At 42.1% G+C, this 25,234-nt stretch overlaps 1 protein-coding gene, 1 long non-coding RNA gene and 1 pseudogene across 12 annotated transcripts in view; 1 reads left to right on the top strand and 2 right to left on the bottom strand.

Moving 5' to 3' along the window:
- Positions 1–25,234, top strand: part of Tmem108 (transmembrane protein 108) — a 295,713-nt gene that overhangs the window by 122,665 nt on the left and 147,814 nt on the right. The window lies entirely within an intron of this gene.
- LOC107143389 overlaps positions 5,994–25,234 on the bottom strand; it is a 21,148-nt pseudogene continuing 1,907 nt past the window's right edge.
- LOC125613570 overlaps positions 15,518–25,234 on the bottom strand; it is a 141,934-nt gene continuing 132,217 nt past the window's right edge. Inside the window, exons 2-3 of the long non-coding RNA XR_007344123.1 lie at positions 15,998–16,151; positions 15,518–15,658 (exon numbers count right to left, since the gene is read on the bottom strand). This is a non-coding gene — a long non-coding RNA (uncharacterized LOC125613570). The remainder of the gene's footprint in view (positions 15,659–15,997; positions 16,152–25,234) is intronic.

Genomic DNA, 25,234 nt, shown 5'->3' with positions numbered 1-25,234 from the left:
CACACACCATTTTGTAGTATACATTCAGTTATGTAGTTCAAATAACAAAATGGACATAAATAGACTTGGAGACAGAACGGACTCCTTGAAAGCAGGCAATGTGGAGGAATCCCAGAGAACCCTGTTCCCTGTGAGTCCTCGGTGTACACAGGGGAGTGATGTGAAGGAAGGAATGGAGGGTACTGGACAGTTCAAGTCAGTTAAGTGGAGGCTCGTTAAGAGTGGGGGTGGACAGTGGAACATTTTCTAATAGAAGATAAGAGCTCCAAAGAGAGGTCAGGTCATAAATGACATTTTGTAAATTATATTTAATTACATATGCTCTGGTTTAACTTTGCAACCCCCTATGTTTATTCTATAATAAGTTAACGAAGCCATGAATATCCATAGCTAATTTGTAAAAGGATACTCAATGGAACATTGATTTTTTTTTTTCTGCTGACCTTTTTCCATGATATTCTTGATCTCATGGATAACAAACAATAAGGTTGTTCTTTTTTGTCATGAGTTTATCCTAGTTTTTACTTAGGAACCACCTCAAAAGTCTTTGAAAGGGGCTGGGGTTGTGGCTCAGCAGTAGAGTGCTCGTCTAGCGTGTGCGAGGCCCTGGGTTCGTCCTCAGCACCACATAAAAATAAGTAGATAAAATAAAGATATTGTGTTCGACCACAGCTAAAAAAAAAAATAAAAATAAGAAATAGTCTTTGAAAAAGAATCTTCATTGCTATATTTGTAATAAATACAAATTCTGCCACGAATTCTTCAGAATTACAGCTATATGTTCTCCCACTTGGCCCCAGGTTGGTTTGTCTTAGCTCCGTGATTCTGGTTCTCTATTTCTCTAATATGTGTCCTCTTTTAACACGATGACTTCTCCACTCTGCCTTTAGACTAAATAGCTCCTTGAAGCTACTTTTAGTGGGAAATGTAGCTCTCTGACTGGGGTCCAAGATGGAAACAGTGTTTTCTCCCATTGAATGGGCATAGGGGTATTTTCAGTTGATCGCATTTCTGTCTTCCCCTTACCCTACCTCTGCTTCCGCCTGTCTCCAAAGGTGTTCCTGTTCAACCTTTCCATATCCAGTGTTGTACAAGCTTCTCCTAGTCCATGCTTAGCTACTGTTTATCTAGGTTCTAGACTAATCCCAATTCTCTGTTGCCACCGGAGTCTGCAGGGAAGCAGGTTGAAGGGACATTTTATGTGTGTGTGCATGTGTGTTTACCTGGTTTGCAGAACCAAAACTCCTACAGGCCACTCCTAACATGGAGCAGCCAGAGAAGTTCAATGACTGCTCATTGAGTTGGTTCTCCAGCTGTAAAAACATTCACCCAGTAGCCAAACCTCCACTGCCTTTGGCCAATAGATTGAGGTCCTTGCATTTCTAATTGGTCAAATTTGACATCCTTCCCAGGCTGGATGATCAGAGGAAATAACCCTTATCTGTTTATTTGTTTCTTTCTTTCATTCTGGTACTGTTTTCTTTAGAACCAACATTGTTAGGAACTGTTAGAGTAACTTCACAGTATTGGTTACTATATGTGATCTGTTGGTGGCATATTCTTGAATTTTACTGTCAAAATATTGGAGGGAGTTATTGGTGAACCTCCCTGAAACCATTTGAATGGATATTATTGTTTTTTTTTTCTACTGGAAACACAATTTGTGATTTATCCCTTGCTCTCCTACCTCTGAACCAAACCTATAAACTATGTAATGTAAAATAATTCTAAAAGGCATGGAGCACCAGCTACTGGGCTGGGGTCGATTTTTAATACCCTGAAAAGGCTTAGGAATCAAAACCCACTTTAAAACATAACCCATTCTCTTTGTAAGTAGAAACAGAACTGTCAGCCGAGAGCATATTTTAACAAATCTCTGGGAAATGTGTCCTCTGTTGATTTGTGCTGTTATCCCTGGAAAGAGCATATAAGGAAATAAGTCTTTCCAATCCAAATTTCCTTTTGATAAATCCTTGGCAAAAGCTTCTCTAATCCGAAGTTTTAAGTCTTTAAGAAACTTTTTCTGGATGATGCATGCTGCAAGGATATGATATTTTAAATATCACGTTGCATCCAGACATCTGAGAGCTTAGCATGCAAATTAGTACATATCCTTTCTTCCCTCCCTGTGTGTGAAGATGTATGGAACACATATATTCTGTCATGTCAAATCAGTCAGACATATCAGAGAACCAGACCTTGGCACATCAGCCCTTCCAGTCATGTCTTCTCACATTGTTATGTGAAGAAATTGTGCTGTATTTTATTTCAAGCTCTTCACTATTCTTTTATTCTACTGGGGAAAAAATTTTTGAATCCACATGCTTATTTGTGGCCTGTAAGACTAAAGTTTTATCTCTGAGGACCTGGAATCAGAGGATCCACGTCTGCCCAAGGAATATTCTCTTGGCTTTCATTGCATTTTAATATATGTGAGTGGGGGAAGGGATTAGGAGATGAAAATCTTTTCGACTATCACATCTACACCTAAATTCGTTCATCATCACCCACCAACTCCAATGTTCAGGAAACTTTGGCAGGACGTTACCTAGGAGAAGGGTGTTACGTGGAGCTCCCGCAAGGTTGAGAGGCTGGGAGGAGAAATTCTGAGCCCTAGCAAGGCTGTAACTGACTCGTTAGCAGAAGGAGTGGTTTTGAATGGGATCCAGCAGGACAACATGGCTGGCTTCCAGTTCCCTTGCAAACTTTGAGGAAACCATCTTCCTGCTTTACTAGGCGTTGCATACATCAGAACACCAGTTGTTGGAAAAGGAAAAAGATAAGAATAAACAACCAATATGCATATATATATATATATATATATATATATATATATATATATATATATATCTCTGAATCTGATCCCTCATGTGCTACTTCTTCCCCAGAGCCATGAAAAGCTGCCGTTAAACTTCATTCCGTCCCTGGCATCCTAGGATAAGAACCACAGCTCATTTCCCTTCTTTTCTTGATTCTCACACCCCATTAAGATTGAAGCTAATTTGTCACATGGACACTAAAGAATGCTATTCAATGTGGAATTAAAAAGGAAATTTATAGAGAACAAAACCAGTAAGCCCAGAAGCCCTGACATTTAATTTTCTTGGAAACCATTCCCATTGAACTCAGCCACGCTGCACATGACACATTTGCCAAAGGAAAAGTGGTGTTGTAGTGGGATCACCTCCTCATGTCCACTGCGAGTGAGTCATCTGAAAGAGGCTGGATGCTCTACTGTCCCTGTCCCCATCCCTTGTCCTTCTCCAACCTTACCTGACATGACATTCCTGGGTTCCAGCTTTCAGAGACAATGTGTTTTGTCCTATTTATCTTGGTCCTTTTTTTTTTTTCATACAAATGGAATGTTTGAGGAAGTGGATGGGATAGACTTTTCTTTGTGCTTTTGGCTGAACATTCCACATTTATACTAATAAGGATATTACTTCCTGCCGGGTCCGGTGGTACACACCTGTAATCCCAGCTACTCAGGAGGCTGAGGCAGGAGGATCGCGGGTTCAAAGCCAGCCTCAGCAACAGTGAGGTGCTAAATAACTCTCTAAATAAAATACAAAAAAAAAAAAAATAGGGCTGGGATATGGCTCAGTGGTCGTGTACCCCTGAATTTAATCCCCAGTACAAAGAAAAATATTTCTTCCTGTCCTCAAAACCAGAGGACCAATAAACACTGTCCATCTACCAAGGGTTACTTCAAAATCCCAACATGAATTAGGCAGGATTAGTTGAGCATACTGGTGAACTGACCTCCCAGAAGGAATGGTGTTTCAGGAGCCATTTAGCTTCCTGTTTTAGATGGGGTAGGTAAAGCCAGTTGCTTTAACTAAAAGCCAAAAATCTCAATGGCTTGACATGATAAAAATATGCTTACTCTTCATGCCATGGCCTGCTGCAGCTCGGCAGAAGGTGAGCTGCAGAGGAGTCCTGTACCATATAGTCATTTAGGGACCCAGAATTTATCTTTTATGTAGACCCTCCATCTTCTAAAACTCAGTGCTCCTCTGTGGGGTTCTCTGTACCTACCCAGTAGGGAAAGATGACAGATAATGGTGAAGGAGAGGGTGGGTAGGGTTTCCAGGCCACTGACTAAAGCTCAGATGTATCCCACTCCCCACAACTGCAGGGCAGCTTTAGAAATGTGGTTTAGGTCTGTGACCTGGAGAAGAGAGACCCGAGTCCAGAGAACATGCAGCATTGACTTCGCCTTGGCATCTTTTTTCTTGGTACCCCACAGCAAGGGGGTGTGCGGTCCTGATCCCAGGGAAAGCTTCCCATGATGTCGCTAAGACATGTAATTTGGTGGATCTAGGCACACGCCCATCTGTTCCGATTTTATTCCTTGCGCTATTCTCCAGAAGGAGATGACCTTTCCGTATGGAGGGGATCTTCTCTGCTGTCCAAGGTAAATATGTATAAATACTATATATTTAAGTCCAGTTCTTCAGGGGAGGGATGCCGACTGTTTAATGTATACATAGGAGACGTGAGAGGGGGAATTATCCATTCATTATCACCCACCCTGGGGAAAGCTTTGAAGGATTTGAACTCTCTATCAAAGTTTCTCTGTAGGGAAGGGGAAAGAATTCTAGGCTTTGAGATGACCAGAAAATGACCAGATGATCAGAAAAAAAAAAAAGCCAGAGAGATTTCAGCATAATGAACGTGGAATCAAATGTCACCAAGACGTCTAGTAACAGAAACTTCCCTGACGCAAATTGGATGTGCAGTGTTCTAAAGAGATTCATTTACGTCTTATGAACTTATGCCAAAACTCAGGATGTGAGGAATTCTCTACTCAAGTTGGTTCTTGATTAAGAAGACATTTAGATAGATGAAAGACTCATGAAAGATGCAAAAAAGGAAAAGAAAAAAACCAACATATTAACAAGGAACTGATAGGAGCTGAGGGCCATTTTACATGCACGAAATGTTTTGACTTGTGAACTTAAACGTTTAGCAGACCTTCCAGTACAGTGTGGTGAAGGGGTAGACTGGCATTCTTATTGGGTATGCAAGCATTTCACAGGGCAAATTCTATACAATGGGGGCCCATCAAACATGGTGCTCTGTGGTTTTCTTGCAATCCTATACCCCAAAAGAGATACAGAAAATGAAGCATTCCTTTCTTATTGATTACAGTACTGACTTCCTCTGCCAGGAAAAGGCCAGCACTGCTAGAGGAATTTCATCCCCATGGCAACAGAGATCTCAACTTTTAACTTGCCATCACAGGAAAGGGAAATTGTCTTTTTTCTCTAGTCTTAAGGATTGCAATGTTGTGAACGTGGGGATGACTTTTGATCATGGGGTTTTGTTAGAACATCTGGGCCAAAGGGCTTGTGTCCAAGTCAAGGCCTTTAGGTCTTTAATATGTCAACCCAGCTTTTATTTATACCAGGGCAAGAAACAATGCTTAGATCATGCAAGATATCGTTTTCCTACCAAGAAAATGACCTTATTTTTATTCCAGAGGTGTCTCAAGGGTAAGAAGGATAAGAAATTTCATTTGTTGAACTTCTCTGAATATTGCCAGGCCCCCAGAAATGGGGGATGGAGGGAGGAGCTAATTAAGTCAATCTCTGTTTGATGTTACTGTCTTCTTTTCATGCTAAGTCAATGACCTTCTTCTTCGATGAACCCTCTTAAGACAGTGGGCCCATCCCATAAAGGATACCTACCTGATCACTGTGCTCTAGAAAACTCAGCTCCTCTATAAACAGGGATGTAGAGAAACCATTTGCCATCTCTATTTTAAGAGCTTAAAATGACAGCGTGTTTGATTGGCTGTCCTTCTTCTGTAGAGAAGCAAGGCAGGGTCTGGCACTGGGGGAGACATGACGTTTGCAGGTCACATAATCTGTGCTGGGTACCGCTCTAGCTTCTTGAAGCACTCAGAGACTCATGTGGCTTTTCTTCCTGCCTCTTGTGAACAAAGAGGCACACTGGCTTCTGCTGGGTGTCATTAGAGACAGTCACTTCTACACGAAGCTCTAAACTAAGAGCTCACACATTCTGTGACGGTCGGTGCCAGAAATGTTATGATTCCATCAAAGTTGTTTCAGGAGCTGGTATTTGAATTAAACAGTAGTTTTTTCAAAGGAAAAAAAAAAATGGAGCCCTGAAAGTGACAATCTGGTTCTTTTTTATTCTTGCTTAAAAACATTAAGTCATTTTTCATTTATAATTAATTGGAGAAAGTGACAGCATATACTTTTGTGAAGTACCATTGTGAGTAGAACTCACGGATTGGAATGGGAGGTTCTATAAGCAAGACAACCTTGTAGAGATGGTTGTTTTAAGGTTGGTGAGGGGAAGTAAAAATCAAAGAAGGGACTCAGATTTCACAAAATACAGGACCCCACAGTGCGTTAATAACTGGGTTTTACATTCACCAAAGTTTTCTCTCCCACTATAAATTATCTTTATTTAATGAGAAAACTTTCACCTACTTTAGCAGGAAACAGAAATGTTTTTAGAACATGTTTTTTGGGGGTAGGCTGATGAGCACCGTGGAAACAACCAGCCGTAAGACAGCAGTCGATGACAGTCACTCAAGTGTATGTCACTCTTGCTGCATGCCAAAAAGCATGGGTCACAGCTCTGCTTGATGTCATTTTACCCTGAGAGCGAGGCTGATGATGTCACCTCTGTCTGGATCTCTGCCAGCTTTGTGGTGAAGGGAAAGAAAATTCCCTTCTGTTAATGGCACAGGGGTTATTACAGTTTCCTTCCTGACTTCCTGCCTCTAGCAGGTGGAGACTCATACCCCTGTCAATGCCCAGTGTGGAGCCCCTGAAGAATTGCAGGTGTGCTGGTGTAGGGATCAGACTTGATTTTTAGAAACTAAGAGGTGGAAAGCAGGAAATCAGCAGGTGACCATTACAACTGTCCACTGCTAGACTCGGGCCCTGCTGTGAGTGAACCGGTGGGTGAATTAGGCTGCTGCCACTCTGTTCTTCAAAACCTGATTGCTGATGCACCCAGCCTGCCCGAGTGTGTCTGTGTGTCCATGGGGCAACATGCTGGAGGGACCCAGCCTCTCACCACCAGTCTCTCTAATCAGATGAGTTTCCCAGCCCCGACCCCTACCCGTCTGCCCCAGCTTCTTCCACTTTCCAGATGGTCATTTTGCTGAGATCCAGGCATGTCCCCTGGCCACGGCTGCACAGGTTCTAACAGATTAAAGGACCAGTGCTTGAGCATGGGAGGAGGAGTGATAAGGCCATTACAGCAGCCAAGGAAGGACGTGTGAGACTCGTCACCTGGTAATGCACACAGGGGAAGGGTTTCAGCATGGGTCACTGAGAGGACAAGTCCATTACAAAAAAACATAAAGCTCAAGGATGCATTTGAAGTAGGTAAGAAAATTAGTGTATCAGCTTATTTTGACGGCTTTGAGTTTGAGGTTTGAGAAGGAAGGATGACTATGAGCAGTTATTCAGCAGGCAAATGGGAAGCTCTGGAAGGAGTCCACAGTCAGAGGCGTAACTAGAATGTGAGAGTTTGGAGGGACTGACTAGGGAGGAAGTGTATAGGAGGAAGAGGGGGGAAGCCTGGATGGGCAGGAAAGACTATCCAAGAGATAGCCCAGAAAGAGATAAGATCATAAACTCAGAAGGAGAGAAGAGAAAGGAATTAGGAAAGTGGAATACACCACACTAGAGTCCCCTTTTATGTCCACAGGTAGGAATGAGCCTTCCATGGACAATGACGTTGCCCTTTATGACAAAGCTTACATAGGTTTTAAAACATCCCTGTGGATTCACCTCCACTCTCTGTCATATGGCAAGACAGGGAAATAATTTTTGCTCTCCATGTTGTACGTGTATATTCTCATCAGAGGGGATTTAGCCTCAAGGGGATGCAAGTTGGTTTGGGTGATTAGGAGAAGCCTAAGAGATAAACATATATACACCTTGTAAAAAAGTTACTTGTAACCCTGTCTTTCCTAGTGGGATGAATCCCTTTTTGGGCGGGGAGGGGGCATTTTTAAGTGTTGCATTGTAATGAGAATTTAAATAGATGTTCATTGAAGCCCCATTTGACCCTAGGTGTTTTAGGTATGTGAAGAATATACATGTGACTGTTGAGGAGTGTTGGTTAAGGAGAAATTACAGTAGAAATGGATTTAGTGGAAGGAAGTATTAAAGGAAATACAGATGGCTCTCTGTATCCACGGGTTCCACGTTGGGAGATTCATTCAACTGTGGGTGGAAAATATTGGATTTAAGAAGATTGCATCTGTATTGAACATGAACCGACTGTTTTCTTGTCATTTTTCACTAAACAAAATGGTATTGTGGCTATTTAGATAGCATTACATTGTATTAATATTACATATAATCTAGAGAGAATTTCTAGTGTGCTAGAGGATATGCATAGGTTATATGCAAACAGTACGCAATTTTATATAAGGAACTTGAGCATCTGTGGATTTTGGTATCCCGGAGGTGTCCTAGAACCAATCCCCCATGCAAACCAAGGGATGGCTCTGTGTTTGAATTGCCAGAATAAAGGAAAGAGGACAGTCCCTGTCAGGGATGTGTACCAAGTGGAAATTAGTGGTGAGAGGCTTAAACGTCAGGGCATATGGGAGGAAGCAGGGAAGGATACCAGCTTGCTAAGGAAGAAGAATGTGTTGGAAAGCAACAAAAACGAGCTGGGAAATGTGGTGTATTAGGCAAAAGGAAACCTGACTGGATTCTTGAAAAGGAAATTTTGTGTGTTTGAGAAAGAGAGATTTCAGAGGAATAAGTCATTGACTTCAATAAAGGTAGAAAATCAGTGAGAAGTCTTCCTCAGGAATCCATTCCTGAAGTGTCACTTGTTCTCACACATAGAGCATTCCTGAACTAGGAGAGAAGGTTCTAGAAAAGATTTGGGCATTGCTTTGCAATACTTTTGTGGTTAGCTATCAGGTGCCCTCCAAAAGTTCATGTGAGGGACAATGCAAGAAAGCTTAGAGGCGAAATGATTGGGTTATGAGTCTTGACCTAACCAGTGGATTAATCCCCTGATGGGGATTAACTGGGTGGTAACTGTAGGCAGGTAGGGTGTGGCTGGAGGAGGTGGGTCCCTGAGGGTGTGCGTTTGGGGTTTATGTTTTGTCTTTGTTGAGTGGAGCTCTCTCTTTGCTTCTTGGTGGTCATGTCCTAAGCAGCTTTCCTCCACCACTCCTCCACCACGATGACCTGAGGAATGGAGTCAGCCATCTAGGAACTGAGACCTCTGAAATCATGAGCCCCCCCCCCCCATATAAACTTTTCCTCCTCTAAAATTGTTCTTGTCAGGTCTTTTCATCATAGCAGTGAAAAAAACTGACTATAACAGCACTCTTTTTTTTAATGACAAAGGGAAGCGAAAATGTATGAATTCATCTCCATCAGGGGTGGCGAAAGAAGAGGTAAATTTTTGTCTTTAAATCAAAGATAAAAAGGCTTTTGGACTGTTGTTCTTGCCCTTAAACTTAAAAAAAAAAAAGAAATCTGTAAGAAAAATCAGAGGAAAAAAAGGTGATCCTTTTGGTTACTTTTAGAGACCCTAAAGAAACAGGTCTTCAGAGCTCATTCCAAAAGTAAAATGAGCTTATAAGAAGCTTGTGTGCTTATGGACGATACGGACACTTAGTAGGTGTGAGTTTTCAAGGCTGGTTTTTAGGCAGTTCTGCATGCTTTTATTCAGAGAGGAGCATCATGGTTTGATAGAAGGACAGTGAGCTGAGCTATCAAAGTCCTGAGTCGGAATCATGGCTCTGCCTGCCACCAGCTAGCTTTATGACCTTGAATAACTGAAAGTTCTGAGCCCTCCCCCCCCAAAAAAAGAGAGAAAAAAAAAAGCAAGGCCACCAATGCCTACTTTATGAGTCTGATGTGAAGCCAGCAATAAAACAGTCCCATCTGGAATGTCACTGGGCAGACAGTCACTGCACAATAAATGTCAACCGGCATTTGCTGCAGGCACAACATGGCACCAGAAGAGAGGGAGGCCTTAGAGGTACCTTCAGGTTGATTTCTCAGATCAGTGGGAATAAAGAGAGAGGCATGTTTCTTCACATTACCAAGCTCTTGTATAAAAATTGAGTTTATTTTCAAATGTGTTAAATATAAACATTAGTTGGAATCAGTCATATTGATAAAATATTCAACCATTAGTTGGAATCAGTCATATTGATAAAATATTTAACTATCAGGCTAAATGAAATGCAAATGCTTAGGAATGGCAGGAGCGTTAATTCTTAACTCACACCAACCCCTACTTAATGCAGCCTCACCTCTTTTCCCATGAATTAGTAACATAAGTCATTGCCCTGCACACTCCCCCTCGAAATCCTGTAGTGTATTTATGCCACTTTTGCTGGGGGCCGTTTTCTGGATTCATCAATAATAATGTTCAGGTAATAATTAAGCATCTCTCTTCCTTAGTGAGTTGACTCATCTCAAACTCAACAGTGAGAAAGAAGTAAAGTTGCTTTTTCTGCTTCTTTTTTTTTTAAAAATCAACTTTCTGAATGTCCAAACTGAAGTATCAAAAAAGCAAGAAAAACCTCATGATGTTTTTCTCTTGTGCAATTCCACGATTTTATTTTCCAGTCATCAGGGAAGTTCATTCACTTTTTTCCCAAATTCCCCCATCTCTATAGGCCGGAAAGCTGCCTGAATATGTGTGAGACAGAACATGGGTGAGACCGACTTTCTTCCTCATATGGAGCAGCTTTCTTATCTTCAAGCCTTTGGAATCTCCTTCCTGCTTATAAACTCAATCTCATGATGAAATTGCAACTCCTTTAATCCTATTTAATATAGCCAAGACCATAAGAATACAAAAAAATTAATGACAAAGGCCCCTTCATATGTGCCATAGGAGTTACTGTGTACACCGACCTCAAGGCATGAGCAATCTATGTATATGTACCTGTGCAGTTGCCTGTGTGTGTCAAAGATGACAAATAATTAAATAGCAATCAATTATGAAAATTATGCCTGATCTTAAATATGGAAGGAAGAAACTTGTTCCAATCATACCCTAAACATTTTAATCCTATTCAGAATAATAAAAGCAATCATTATAAGAATAGACAACCAATTATATTTAAACTTCCTTATAATTTATAAGTTATGTCCACGTGTGTTATTTAATCTAATACAGAATGATGCCGTTCTCATTTTTCAAGGTAAACAAACTGAGGCTCACAGAATTTAAGTGACAAATGTACAACCTCCCAGCCTTAAGAGAGAGACTAGACATGATCCAAGATCTCCTAGTTTTGCTCTCTATTCTTTCTCCGTCAGTTATTGCTTTTCTCTTCTGAACATTTTCTTGACATCCCACCTACGCTTTGAGGTTCATTTCAACAGCCTTCTTCATGTAGGATTCCCCAGTCACCCCCATTGGGAAGAAATGCTTCTGGTTCTCAGCTCTTACAGCCCTACACATTTCTATGATTAACCTACAGGGCTTCCTGTTGTCCTTATTGCTATAGGTGTCATTACTACTCCTAGATGGTAAGCGCCTTGAGACCAGAAGCTGTCTCATACTGCTTATTGGGTAGACATGCAGGCAAAGGGCGAATGAGCAGTGAATGAATTGATATAAGTAAATGAGCACGCAATGTTACCAGAGTCTCTGTCCTGAAGCCATGTTATGGTAACTCATCCCAAGATCGTAGAGCTGCCAGTTAAGTTGGGAAAGGAGCTCAGACATAAGCTGGGCCAAGCTTTGGATACCAAGACATAGGGCATGGAGAAACATGGTGGGCACACGTATGGGACACTGGTCTTCTCTTTACCTTTGTTGGATTTCTCTTTTCATGCTGTTCTTTCTCAAGGCCATGAGACCTCTGGACCTATCAGGTAGAACTATCCCATGTTGTCTTTTGCTATCTAATTGTTCTTCTTTGGTTGGTGGCATGAAGTTCCTCCACCCTTTTCCTTCTATCTATCTTTTGAATATACAGTGGTTCCTAAGCTGTTGGGACGTCTTTGGCCACACTGGTCTCCTGGTCATCTTCTACAGTTTTTCATCTTCTCATTGCTCTGTCTTGCTGATCACTGTTATCTAATTGGGGCAGCAAGAGAATTATTTTGGAAGAAGATAACACTGCTTTTAGGAGGGCTCCCACAGAGGTTTTTATCACCATGTAGCCTCTGAGCTTGGAAACTCCCAGCAGTATCTCAGATTACTAATCAAAATGGAAACCAAGTAGCAAGATAATTAAATTAGAAAATACCTACAAGGTCTCTTTCCAGAATATACAGTTTCTAAGGATGATGTGGCCATATAGATTGATGTGTTTCCTTTGGAAAGTAATTCAGAATATACATCCCAGGTTTGCATATGTTTATACCTCATTCGATGTGGTGATTTCCTTCTGGGAATTTAGTTAAAGGAAATAATTTCGAAAGTTAAAATATGAATGCAGTGTATCAGGTAGAGAGTTGCAGTTAGGAGTGTGAGAGATACCACTGTAACAGCTTAACAAAATGGATATTGATCCTTCTAACGTAACAAAAAAAAAAAAAAAAAAGGAGAGACCAACATTCCAGACTGCTGAGGCAGTTCCATGGTGCCACCAACATCCCAGACTCCTTTAGTGACTTTGGTCCTACTGTTCCCCTGTGGTACTGTTGTGGGACAGACAAGGGTGGATACCAAGGATGTAGCAGGAAGCAGGTTTACTGGCTGCAGCCAGGTTCAGAGGAAAAAAGCTTTCACTCAATCCATCAATCCCCCTGAACATGGAGTTCAGGAAGTTTTAGAACTTTAGACCCCGTGAATAGGGGGAGGGGCTCAGAGGTTCACAATCTGCAGAAGTCCACATAGCAGGAGGTATTTTCTCATTCTTCTTGGCTCGCAACTCAGGCCAGGTTTTACCAAAATAACCCCCAAGGAAGCCGTCTGTGAAAATCAGTGCTTGGGAAAGAGAGTTTTCCTCCTCCTTTCCCCACCAGCTGGCTTTCAAGGACCTAACTAACTTTGAAATGCAAAGGCCCTTGGGTTAGTCTCTCTTATCACACTCTGCTTCTGCTGGCATATCCCCCGCCTGAAAATTTGTTTGCAGAAATTTTGCTGAGAGTCTATGAACAGTTATGGTGAGGGTCTCTGGAGAAGCTTAATTAAGATTTTCTGTGGAGGAGGGGGTGCCGCTACAAGGCAAACACATCCCTTTGTTCCAGGTGGAAAGAGAAAAGGACAAGGGGTTGATAAGAAAGACTGACCCAGAAATCTCAGATGGACTTCCCTTTATATCTCTTTAGCAGAATAGTGTTTCCCCTAACTGCAGGGGAGACGGGGAGGTTAAGATTTGGGTCAGCGGCTTTTCCAGGGTAACCAAAATTGGATTTTGTTAGTAAAAGGAAATTGAGAGAATGGCTATTGGTAAAACTAATAATGTCTTCCACAGTAATCAATAACAAAAATAAAATAATGAAGGCATATGTGTATCCATAGATAACAGAATGATCTAACACAGAAGGTTACATAACCATATTAATTATAATTTGGTCAGGAAACAGAAGCCACTCCAGATACGAAGAATGGAAAACTCTTATTAATTTTTATTGCTATATTATAGTTATACATAATATTGGGGTTCACTGTGATATATTCATACATCACATAACACATTTTGATTTCACACATCCATCCCCATCTTCTGCTCCTCTATTATTGGGCTTGTTTTCCTTCTGTTATTATCATGAACCACCACCACCACCACCCCTCCCCTCCACCACCTTGTTACCACATATGAGAGAAAACATACAGCCCTTGACTTTCTGTGTCTGGCTTATTTCACTCAGCATGATGATCTCTCGTTCCATCCATTCGGGAAACATTTTCATACAGGGGATTAAAGGTATTTTGTTCTTGTTTGCAGTCCTGGGGATTGAACTCAGGGGTACTCTATGTCACTGAGCTACATCCCCAACTCTTTCTATTTTATTTTGAGACAGGGTCTTGCTAAGTTGCCCAGGCTGTCCTTGAACTTTCAATCCTTCTCCCTGAGCCTCCCCAATCACTGGGATTACAGGCATTGCTACCATGCCTAGTGAATTAAAAGTTTACATAACCTTTGGAAGGTGGGGCAAGGGAAGGTCAGGAAGGCCACTGTCGTAGCTTGGATCCTCCCAAAGCAGGGTCTGCGGTCAGGACTTATGAGCTCAGAGCTTAACTGAAAGATGATCCCAAGGAACAACAGTAAGAGAGTGAGGGGAAGGGGAATGCCAACATGATCTCATGTTCCAGAGGCTGCACTGGGGAAGTGGAAACTCGATTCTCTCAGACTCTAATGAGAAGCATACAGGTATCTTCCAGAATGGTCTCCCCAAAGTGTGAAAGGTTGGAGGGTTTTTATGTTAGCTCCCAAGAATGGTCCTCACCTCAGGAATATGAGCTCAGCCTTTCCAAGCTGCACACAGGTATGTGGGCTCAACTAATTCCCGTGGCATCTGCAGTGTTGGAGGAACCTAGAACAGAGAATGGAAATGAGCAGTTGCACCTGAACTTCAGCAGGGACACTGCCAGCATGATGTGAGCTGAAGTGTATACAGAACTGTGTGGTCATGGCTGAAATCAGAGGTGAAGCCAAGAGGCAGGAGCCAGGACACAGAGTTATCTGCTAAGGCAAATTTGAGAAACTCGAACATGAACAAGTCATAGAGGAACAGCCTGCAGCCCCGTGGGTGGTTCTCTGGGGGATACTTAGGATCCTCTGGCAAAACCCTCCATCTCTTGCCCACCACGGTCCCTCAGCTGCTACTAGAGAATGATGGTTTATCTTGCATGTCACGCGGGTGTTTCTGATGTGGAATCCAATGGGAATCCTGATGGCAAGGGACTCTCCACAAAGCAGTTTCTAGGCTTCATGCCCCTGAAGTGCAGGGGAGAACTCAGAAGGAGAGGAACCATCCTAAATATCAATAAATGATATCTGACCCACCAGAAACTGATGAATTACTTATGAAGATTTAATAAAAACATCTATAACCTGTTTGAATCATTTCCAGTGTGCCTTGCTGGTGAGGGAGCCGTGGCCACCCTGGGGTTAGGGCATCTATGGGGAGGGCCAAATGCACTTCGCCTGACACTGGATAGATGAGACCAACGGGAGTCCACTCTTCACATTTACTCATAGCTCAGGGATGAGGGTTCTGTGCACCATGAAGGACTCATGGGGGTCATACTTGGGGGTGGCATGAGCACTCAGGTTTTATACTATCAAGAGGGGACGGGTGTTCCTGGTTCCCTTGGGAGGACATGATACTTGTATGAATAATTCCACTGACTGCTCCCTGTGATAAGGACTGTTTGACGGAGGGGACCTTATCCATGAAGCACAGTAAGGAAGGGAACTTGTGATTAGGCCATTTGAGGCTTTCCGGAATTTATCAGATGTCAAAGCAGTGCATAATATTAAGCCTTCATTTGAGGCCTTACACCACGTACGTGACCGGCAATCTTCACTAGTCTGGGTAGAAAAGAAAAGGCACGTCTTTTTTAAAAATAATTAAGATCAAATGTCTCTCATTTAATCATCTCATTTTTGCAAGGCAGCCCTTTCCTCTGAAGATTTCCTCTCTTCGGTGGCCAGCCTAGGAACGTCAAGGCGTAACTCCATCCCGAGGGTCAGTCTTTGATTTAGTGCCCCCTAGGAAAGGAAAATAAGAAAGCAGGGGCTGGCTGTTAGCATTAGGAAATATTTGAATGAATGAAAACAGTTGAATGACCCAGAAAGCAAGCTCAGCCAAGAGAGAGAAGCTCTTCACTGCATTGGATTCTGTGGGTACTTGTCCCTGGCTGGCTGTCCATCAGTCCCTCTCCCACTGGTCCTGGTGTCCATGAAGAGAGGAATGCAGTCTCTCCTCCTGGAATTGGAAACTCAATTCTCTTCATCTCAGCAGCTACTGCCACAGCCTTTAGCAGGTTGAAGGGGAAAATGCAAAGAACCCAGAGCCTAGGAAGCCTTGCCCAGCCCATGTGCTCTTACCTGAATCACTTCCTGGGTCAGGAGTCATAGGTAACGTTTTCGGCATTCCAAGCACATCACTGTTTTATGTTCTTGTTTCCCCTTCCACACACACGTTTTCCCCCATCCTCTGCTAACCATCCTGTTCAATATGGTAATCACCAGCCACATGGAGCTGTTTAAAGTTAAATTATTTAAAATTTAAAGTTATTTCCTCCATTAAACTAGCCACGTTTTTAAGTGCTCAATAGCCATCTGTCGCATGTAGCTGCTATAGTAGATAGCACAACTTATAGAACATTTCCACCATCCCAAAAGTTCTGCTGCACAGCACCACCTACATCAATGTTGTAGGATCATTCATTTATTTAACCAGTATACCAAACACCGACTGTGTGCCCGACCCTATTTTAAGGACTAGGGATACCCCAGGAGTCAAGGCAGACAAGACTTCTGCCTGCATTCTAATTTGCAAAGCTGCAGCTACATGTCAATGTGTATCAGTGGCTGAAGGAGGGGCAGCACTGGCAAACAGATGGCTGATTATTTTTTAACTTCATCGTCCATCCTGAGTCTGATTTCTTGAGGCATAGCTCATTTTTTTTTCTCCCAGCTTGTAGATCTCCAAGTTTTAGACTGCTGATTTGCAAAGCAGAGATGGCTTACATATTTGATTTACCTTTAAGTATTGACTGTCATTGTTAAGTCTTTTAAGTAGGTTCTGGATGAGAGGTTTATTTGAAAGTTGTTGTTCTAGGATTTAATCATTTAAATCAATTCTGGCTGCCTGTGTTTAGAATTTCAATTTGATGGAAGATCTTGTTCTGGTTGTGTTACCATGACAGAGACAAGAAATACATTGCAGGCACTCTTGTTGGGTTTATTCCTACAAAACCTGTGTTTTGACCCCTGTTCCATTGGGATTACTTATACAGCATCAATATTACTAGCTTGGGAAGCTGAATCATGGGTAGGTATGGTGTTTCTAAATTAGCCATTAGAATTCAGATACACCACACTGAACGCTTTCAACAAGAGCCACGAAGGCCAACAACACCAATCCATTTGAACAGGAAAATTGTAAACATCTCCCCTATTAGTGAACTGACAAAATATAGTATGTTACATCTGCAGGGACCTTGATGATAGCTCATTCTTTTCCAACTACCTCTTTTCTCATTTTATTGGCCCTTAAAGATGGGACTGATTTGTCCAAAGACAGTGGTTTGATGAAACCCTGCCATACCATTAGAAATGGAGTCCAGACATTCACGTGCATCAGGCAGGGGTTCTCAACTTTAGCATGCATCCTGGAGAGACTGTTGAAGCACGGATTACTGGGCCCTGCCCCCAGGGTTTCTGGTTCAGTGGGTCCAGGTAGGGCCTGAGAATCTGCATTTCTAGCAGGTACAGGGTGCTGCTAATGGTATGAGGACCACACTTTTGAGAGCCACTGTTATAAGCCATGTGATTACACTATTGTGAAGTTCCTGAGAGCCAGCTGACACAGCCAGCCAGTCTGGAGGTCTCAGGATCCAGCTGCACCTGTCTGATCTATCCAGGTCTGAACTTGGGTTTGGCACCACCTAGTGGTGGCTCTGTAATGCTGTGTAATCATCATGGGGATTCTGTGTCCTGAAGCTGGTTGGGGTTTCTGGGATACTCTCTACAGCAATCTCATGGTTAGCAGGTGTTTGCTTTGTTATATTGATCTGAGAAGATTGAGTTTTAGGGATTCAGCCTCCATCCTTAGCTTTCTGCTGCTTCTCTACTGGTCTTGCCCTCTCCTGCACATATCCTGCTCCCCCAGCAGATGAGAACTTTAGCCCAACTCTCTCAAGAGCTGGAGAGACAGTCCCCTTATATCCAGAATGGAACCATTGAGGGATGTTATAGCAGCCAGCAGTACATCTTCTGTTATTTAATGTACTCACACTCTTGCCTTACTGACCTACCTCTGTGCTTTGTACACTTTTCTATCTCTACCTGTCAAAATCCTTTTTTTGCTGTGGGGTGGGTATACTGGGGATTTAACCCAGGGGCAATTTAGCACTGATCTGTATCCTCAGCCCTTTTTTTTTTTTTTTTTTTGGAAACAGGGTCTCACAAAATTACTTAAGGCCTCACTAATTACTGAGGATGTCCTTGAAGTTGCAATCCTCCTGCCTCAGCCTCCCAAGATACTGGGATTATAGGCATGCACCCCAACATGTGGCTCAATATCTATCTCTATTAATTTCTAAACCTTAGCTCAAATTCAGCCTCCTTCAAAAACGGTGTCCTACCACTCTCTAGAAAATACCTTCTGTTATGGTTTAGATATGAGGTATCCACAAAAGCTCATGTGCAAAACAATGCAACAATGTTCAGAGGTGAAATAATTAGGTTGTGAGAGCTTTGGCCTTGGTTGATGAAGGCACTGATGGGGATTAACTGCTGGTAACTGGATGGTGCGGTGTGGCTGGAGGAGGAAATTCGCTGGGGCTGTGACTTTGGGGTTTATATTTTGTCCCTGGTGAGTGGAACTCTGCTTCCTGGCTGTCATGAACTCCATCACTCCCTTCTGCCGTGATATTCTGCCTTACCTCGGGCCCAGAGGTGTGGAGTCAGCCAACCATGGACTGAACCTGTGAAACCATGAGCCAATGAACTTTTTATCCTCTAGGTTGTTCTTGTCGGGTCATTTAGTCACAGCAATGAAAAGCTGACTAAAACACCATCCTTCCTTCCTCAGAAAGGGACACAACCTGTTCATTATACCTCCACTGCCTTCCAGACTCTTCGTGGATGTGTTGTATTGTTTAAGTCTCAAAACAACCTTGCAGGGCTAGGACTGTGGCTCAGTGGTACAGCACTTGCCTAGCATGAGTGAGGTCCTGGGTTTGATTCTCAGCACCATGTATAAATAAATGAATAAAATAAAGGTCCATCAGCAACTAATATATATATAATATACTAAGTAATATATAAACATATGTTATATAATATATAAATATATTTAATATAATTTTATATATATATATATATATATATATATATATATATATAAAATTTTTTTTAAACAGCCTTGCAGCATGTGCTTTGTACCTGTTTTACAAATAGGAATACTGACTCTTCTGAAGGTTGGCATATTTTCTAGTTTTCATAAGTTCCAATATTAGTTGTCTAACACAGGTAGCAGGAGCAAAGCTGGCAGTAGAGTGATTTTTGACAAAATATTCTCTTCCCTGCTAAACCATAAACTCTTTGAGGACAAGGGTCATGTCTCCGGTTTTTTTCCCCCTCAGACCCAGCCCCTGCTACTAGTGGTTGTCACTGTATTTTTCAAAGCCATTGATCTCCTGGCTTACCCCTGCGAGTTCTGTAGTTTCCCGCCCTGCTTCTCTCTGCATACTTGGCTCTGGTCCCTGGCGGGGAGGGGGATGCCTTCAGTAGAGCTGTCCCCCTGCCCCACGGTCCCAGTCAGAATATGCAGCCTCAGTCTCTTTCTCCCGTGGTGCAGTTTTGGGGGAATGGAGTGCTCCGTGGCCCTTCAGAACGAGCGATTTGGAGCAGAGTGGTTTCAGCTTCGTGCCTGGCTGTCAGTCTGCAAGCCTGCTCCAGCTTCCCACACCCTCTTCACTCCCCTGAACCTCATCTCCTCCCCGTTTCAGTCATTATCACCTCACTCTTGCAGACATCCCTATGAGTCAGGAAATCGAAACAGTGAGAGGTTTATCAAAGTCAGAGACTAGGTGAGAAACCACCAAGGAGTTTTAAACTGGCGTTGCTTAAAACTGGAACTGCATGACAGGCCGTGGATCTAAATATTTAAGAAACACTGACTCACTCCTTTTCTGTTTTGAATATAACTTGCAAATGTGGTTTCATTTCTCATCCTACTTCTCTCGTGAAACTGCCACTTTCAGGAGAGAGAATGAGTGGGCCTGGCCTCACTGTGGCTCTGATTCTCTCGGAGGCTGGTGCTCCACCAGGCTGCACAGCAAAATCACCTGGGAACTTCCCCTGGGATTGCTTTCCTTGATCCCAAGGTGGGCATGACATGGGCCTTGGCATATTCCTCCTGTGTTCTAATGGTCTTCATTAGGTTCTTGGTTTCCAAACCTGGCTCATCATTATAGCAGTCTGGGGAGTCTTTTAAAATTGCCTCATCCCCAAACCTGGGAAGTAGAATTCCTGAGGAAAAGACCTAGGAATCTGTTTTTAAAATAGATTTTGACCATCAACTAGCTTTGGGTACCATCAGTCTTTGGGCTTCTAGATGGTTCTAGCCCTTCCAGTTATCAAAACAAGGTAGACTAATCAACATGATCATTTAAAGCTACTTAAGTTCTTCACAGATGAGGCCAAATATATAACTTTTTTTCCATGCTCCTGGAGCAAGGCAGAAAAATGAGGCTCATCAGAAATGCATGAAATGTCCTGAACTTCATGAGATTAAGCGTTTCTGCAGAATCTAACTTGTGCTTACTCCATACTCCTAGGGAATAGCTGTATCTGATGGCCCACGTCACTCTTACCCATTTTTTTTCCACTTAGTTATAATTTTTAGCCCAGCTATATGTTCAACAGACCACCTTCCTTACAGGACCATTTGAGTCTAATTATAAAGTTTCAAAGATTAAAACAGAATCACAAGTGAAAACTATCTTCCTAGTAACTCAAGAATTAAGGAGTCCTTCAGGTAGGATGAGAGGCACTGAGGAAGGGGAACATAAAAGAAAGGGGTTTAAGGTTAAAGGTCAGATTAAAATTGATCAATGACTGTGATATTGTCAATAACTGCACATATTAAAAGGCACTGCCTCTTCAGAGCAGGCTTCCTGGATTTACATGTTCCTCTCACATGTACAGCATTCTGGTAAGAGTCTTGCCCATTTCCTATGGCCTCACCCCCCTGTAAAAACATCAACACATCTCTCAGGACATGTGCCTACCGCTCAAAGGAAATACATGTGTTTTTAGGTCCCCAGATTCCGTTTCTGAAGTTATTTCTCAAGCCCTGTGAAAAGAAAAAGAAAAAAGGAACTCGTTTTCTGTGGACAAGAATAGATCTCTTTCACAAGTACTGCAGTCAAAATGATAGAACGTGCTCCTTTAGTATCTGACATCTCCACAATAGCATTTAATTCCCTGACCTCAATATTCAGTCTTCAACACCAAAACCATAAGAGAGGAAGTGTGATACATATTCTTCACCTCCCACGAGCACCTTCCTGTCTCCTCAAATGAGATAAATGGTCCTAATACACTTTAATTCCGGAAGAAGGAGGCCTATGTCATTCTAATAAGCCTCAAACGCCTGGAATTATTTTTACACCATTTCTGGTTCCACTGGTTGTGGACACAAAGCTCTCTCTCTCCCAGCAAATGCAAATAGACAGCCAATTCTCAGTCCTTCAGCAGAATTCACATTGATTGATTCCCTTTTGTAGGATTTTTCCTTAGCAGGAGACAGAACAGTTTTTGCCCTTCTGTTTGCAATTCAACATCTCAGTGGCTCCGACAACCTTCTCTTTGATCTTCCATTTTTCCAATAAGGAAACATGGAGGGAACAAGAGGAAAAGAACTCTGTCGGAGGTATTTTCTTGCCTTTAAGGTGAGCCTGGCACGGTGGGTGGTGCATGCCTGCAATCCCAGTGACTGGGGAGGCTGAGGCAGAAGGATCTCAAGTTTGAGGTCAACCTGGGCCACTGAGCAAGATTCTGTCTCAAAAAATAAAAAGGGCCATGGATGTTAGCTCAGTTGTGAAGTGCCCCTGGGTTCCATCCTCCAGCCCTGGGATAATTCGAAGAATATGTTTTTCTTCCGTTTTCCCAGTTCTGTCCTCAAATAACCAAAAGCAGCATACACCATTAGCTCAGGAAAAAGAAAGAAACATACAATGTACCAGGTATACAATAGGCACTTTAATTCATTTAATTCTCTAAGAAATCCTCTAATTTAAGCATTAGTCCTATTTATAGATGAGAAAGTTGTGGCTCAGAGAAATGAGGTGACTTTCTTAAGGACACACAGCCAAGCTACTAAGCCAGGAGCCTGTCTTTTCTATCTACCCTACCCCTACCTTGGCGCCTGTGAAACTCATCGAGATGCCTTCCCTGAATTACAATGTAACACAGCAACCCTAGCTTCTACTGTGGGAAGATAAGAAGCAGCCACAAGAGAACATTCTGTTCATGTTCTTTTTTTTTTTTTTTTTTTTTTTGTACATTCTATACAACTGCTGCTGAGAATACTATTGATTATCAAAAGATCTAACGATCTTTTCTTAGATATTAGTGTCAGAAGTTTGTATTTATGAACAAAATTAAAATGCACTTCTATTTATACAGCCACAAATAAATCATACTGTCCTTTTCTTTAATAATAATTTTTTTTTAGTTGTAGAGAGACACACTATCTTTATTTATTTGTATGTGGTGCTGAGGATCCAACCCAGTGCCTCATGCATGCAAGGCAAGCGCTCTACCATTGAGCCCCAGCCACAGTCCCTGATACTGTTCTTTTTATCTTTATTTTTAGGAACCCCCAAGGGAAGTGTATTGTTCCATTCCACTCTAGGGTGAAATTAAGTTATCCTTTCTCCACATAATTTTGAATCACCCTTTCTGAATGTATTAATTGTGCGTTGACATATGATAATTCTATTGCATAAGTTTTATCTACCTGTAAGCTACATCAGGTCCTTTTCAAAGAACACAGAGGTGTAAAACACAAATAAGATTATGAATAACATTCAGTTTGTATCCCAAAAAGGAATTTATAAATCCGATTTAAATAAGATACTAGATTGAATAAAAGGGGATACTTGGAGAATAGTCTGAAAACCCTTGGTTCATTTCTGACTCAGGAGAACTGAGGTGTGGCCTGGTCTGTCAACTCCTGTCGGGTGACACTTGCTAACTTGCACTGAGCACTTACTGGCTTACTGGGGCCAGGCACTTGGCCAAGTGCATTACATGCTTTGTCTGAGTCTTTGCAGCAAGCCTATCCAAAGTACCATATTTATCCCTTCTATGAAGAAAAAAAGAAGAAGAAAGAAAGAAAAATAAATCCAAGGATCAGAAACATCAAGAACTAGCTCAAGGGCACATAGATTTGTCAAGGTCAGTTTGACCTTGACATCCTGGTGTCCTTGTGCTCACACGTAACACAGAGGAGAATGTGCCTCTCCAGACTTCCGTGACATTGGTCACTTCAGTCCTACCCTCTGCCCTTTAAGAAGCTAGATCCAAGGTTTACATGTCCAACAGCTCTCCCATCTCCCTCGTTATTTTCTACAGCCTCTCTATACAGCAAATTGGCCACCAGCTTGGCCAGCTCTTCCCTTGTCCTGGGGAGATGCAGAGCCATTCCAGTTTCACCTGAGCTCTCCCATTGGTCTCGGGGGATTTTTCTCTATAAAGCATCCCACAACCTTCTGTGCTTAGGAAACCGGAGAGCGCCTCAGAACTACGCTCAGGAGCCATTTTTAATAGAAAACCAGCAAAAAATGGAAAGGATATGGCCATAAATAACCATGGACAGGGCACTTGTATACAATATGAGAACTGCTAGAGGAGGCAGAGCGCTGCCTTGTTAATCTTCTTCTGGGGGTGTGGCCTCAGGGTGGCTAAAATTTTTTGCCACTTTGCATGTTCAAAAAAAACTATTGAAAGTCCCCCCCCACACCTTTTTTTTTTTTTTAACAATGAATGGGATTTTTTCCCTCTCTATTTCTATTTTGGAGAGTTTGCTGTTAGTATGCAGAAAGGCTACTGAATCTTTGTTTTAAAAAATTACAACTTTACTGATTTCATTTATCAGTGTGATAGCATTTTCATGAGGTCTTAAGGTTTTCTGTACATAAGACAGTGCATCTGTAGACAGAGTCAGTTACCTTCCTTCTTTGCAATGTGCACACATTGTGTTTCTCTCTCTTGCCTGATTGCTCTGATGGGGCTTCCAGTACTGTATCAAGTGGATGTGTTGAGAGTGGGCACCCTTGTTCCTGATCTTGGAGAAAATGCTTTCAACATTTAGTATGATGGTAGCTGTAGGCTTGTTGTATTTGGCCTCTATTCTTTAAGGTATCCCATTGTATAACTGACTTCTTGCAAGGGTTGTCTTCATTCTGTGGAGTGCAGTTAGGTTTATAGGTTCGCCTACATCAGTGCATCCTTGTGTCTTAGATAAATCCCCCTCAATCTTGGCAAATGGTCCTTTTAATATGCTATTGAATGTGGTTTGCATGTATTTTGTTGAGGATTTTTATATCTCTGTTTATCAGGGATGTAGGACGGTAATTTTCTCTTCCTTTGGTATCCTAGTCTGCCTTGAGTATCATAAAATTAGTTTGGAAATTTTCCCTTTTCTTTAGTTTTTGGGAAGAGTTTGACTAGGATTGGTATTCGTTCCTCATTAAATGTTTGCAGTACATTATGGCTTACATGTTTTCTGTGTCACCAAGAGACTCGTGTGAGACAATGCAAGAAGGTAGAGGAGAAATGATTGGGTTATAAGAGTCTTAACCCAATCAGTGAATTAGTTGCCTGATGGGGATTAACTGGGTGGTAACTGAGGTCGGGTAGGTGTGGCTGAAGGAGGTGGGTCCCTGGGGTGAGCCTTTGGGTATATATTTTTATCTGGTGAGCGGTCCTCTTTCTCTGCTTCCTGATCATGATGTGAGCTGCTTCCCTGGCCACATTCTCCTGCCTTGATGTTCAGCCTCCCCTTGAGCCCTGAGGCATGGAGCCAGCCTTGTATGGACCAAGACCTCTGAAACCATGAGCCCTCAAATAAACTTTTCTTCCCCTACAATTGTGCTGATTGGGTCCTTTAGTCACAGCAGCAAAAAAGCTGCCTACAACAGAGTAGAACTTAAAGATGAAGCCGTCAGGTCCAGGCCTGGACATTTCTTTGATAGGGGAGTTTTTATTTCGGATTCAATGCCCTCATTCGTTACTGGTCTGTTCATATTTTCTGCTTCTTTATGATTTGGTCTTGACACATGTCTAGATTGTGTGTGTCTAGAAATGTATCCATTTCTATCCAACTTATTTGTGTGTAATTGTTCATAGTAGTCTTAGGATCCTCTGTATTTCTGTTAACAGGTGTAATGTCCCCTCTTTCATTTCCCATTTTATTTGAGTTTTCCGTTTTTCTTAGGATAGATAAAGTTTTGTCAGTCTTATTTATCTTTTTAAAAAAACCTTTAGTTTCATTGACTTTTCCTGTTACTTTTCTTTTTTTTTTTTTTTTTTTTTTTTTTTTTT

This window comes from Marmota marmota, unplaced genomic scaffold (genome assembly GCF_001458135.2).
Source record: "Marmota marmota marmota unplaced genomic scaffold, marMar, whole genome shotgun sequence".
Classification (NCBI taxonomy): domain Eukaryota; kingdom Metazoa; phylum Chordata; class Mammalia; order Rodentia; family Sciuridae; genus Marmota; species Marmota marmota.
This window is presented reverse-complemented; position numbering and strand designations above follow the sequence as displayed.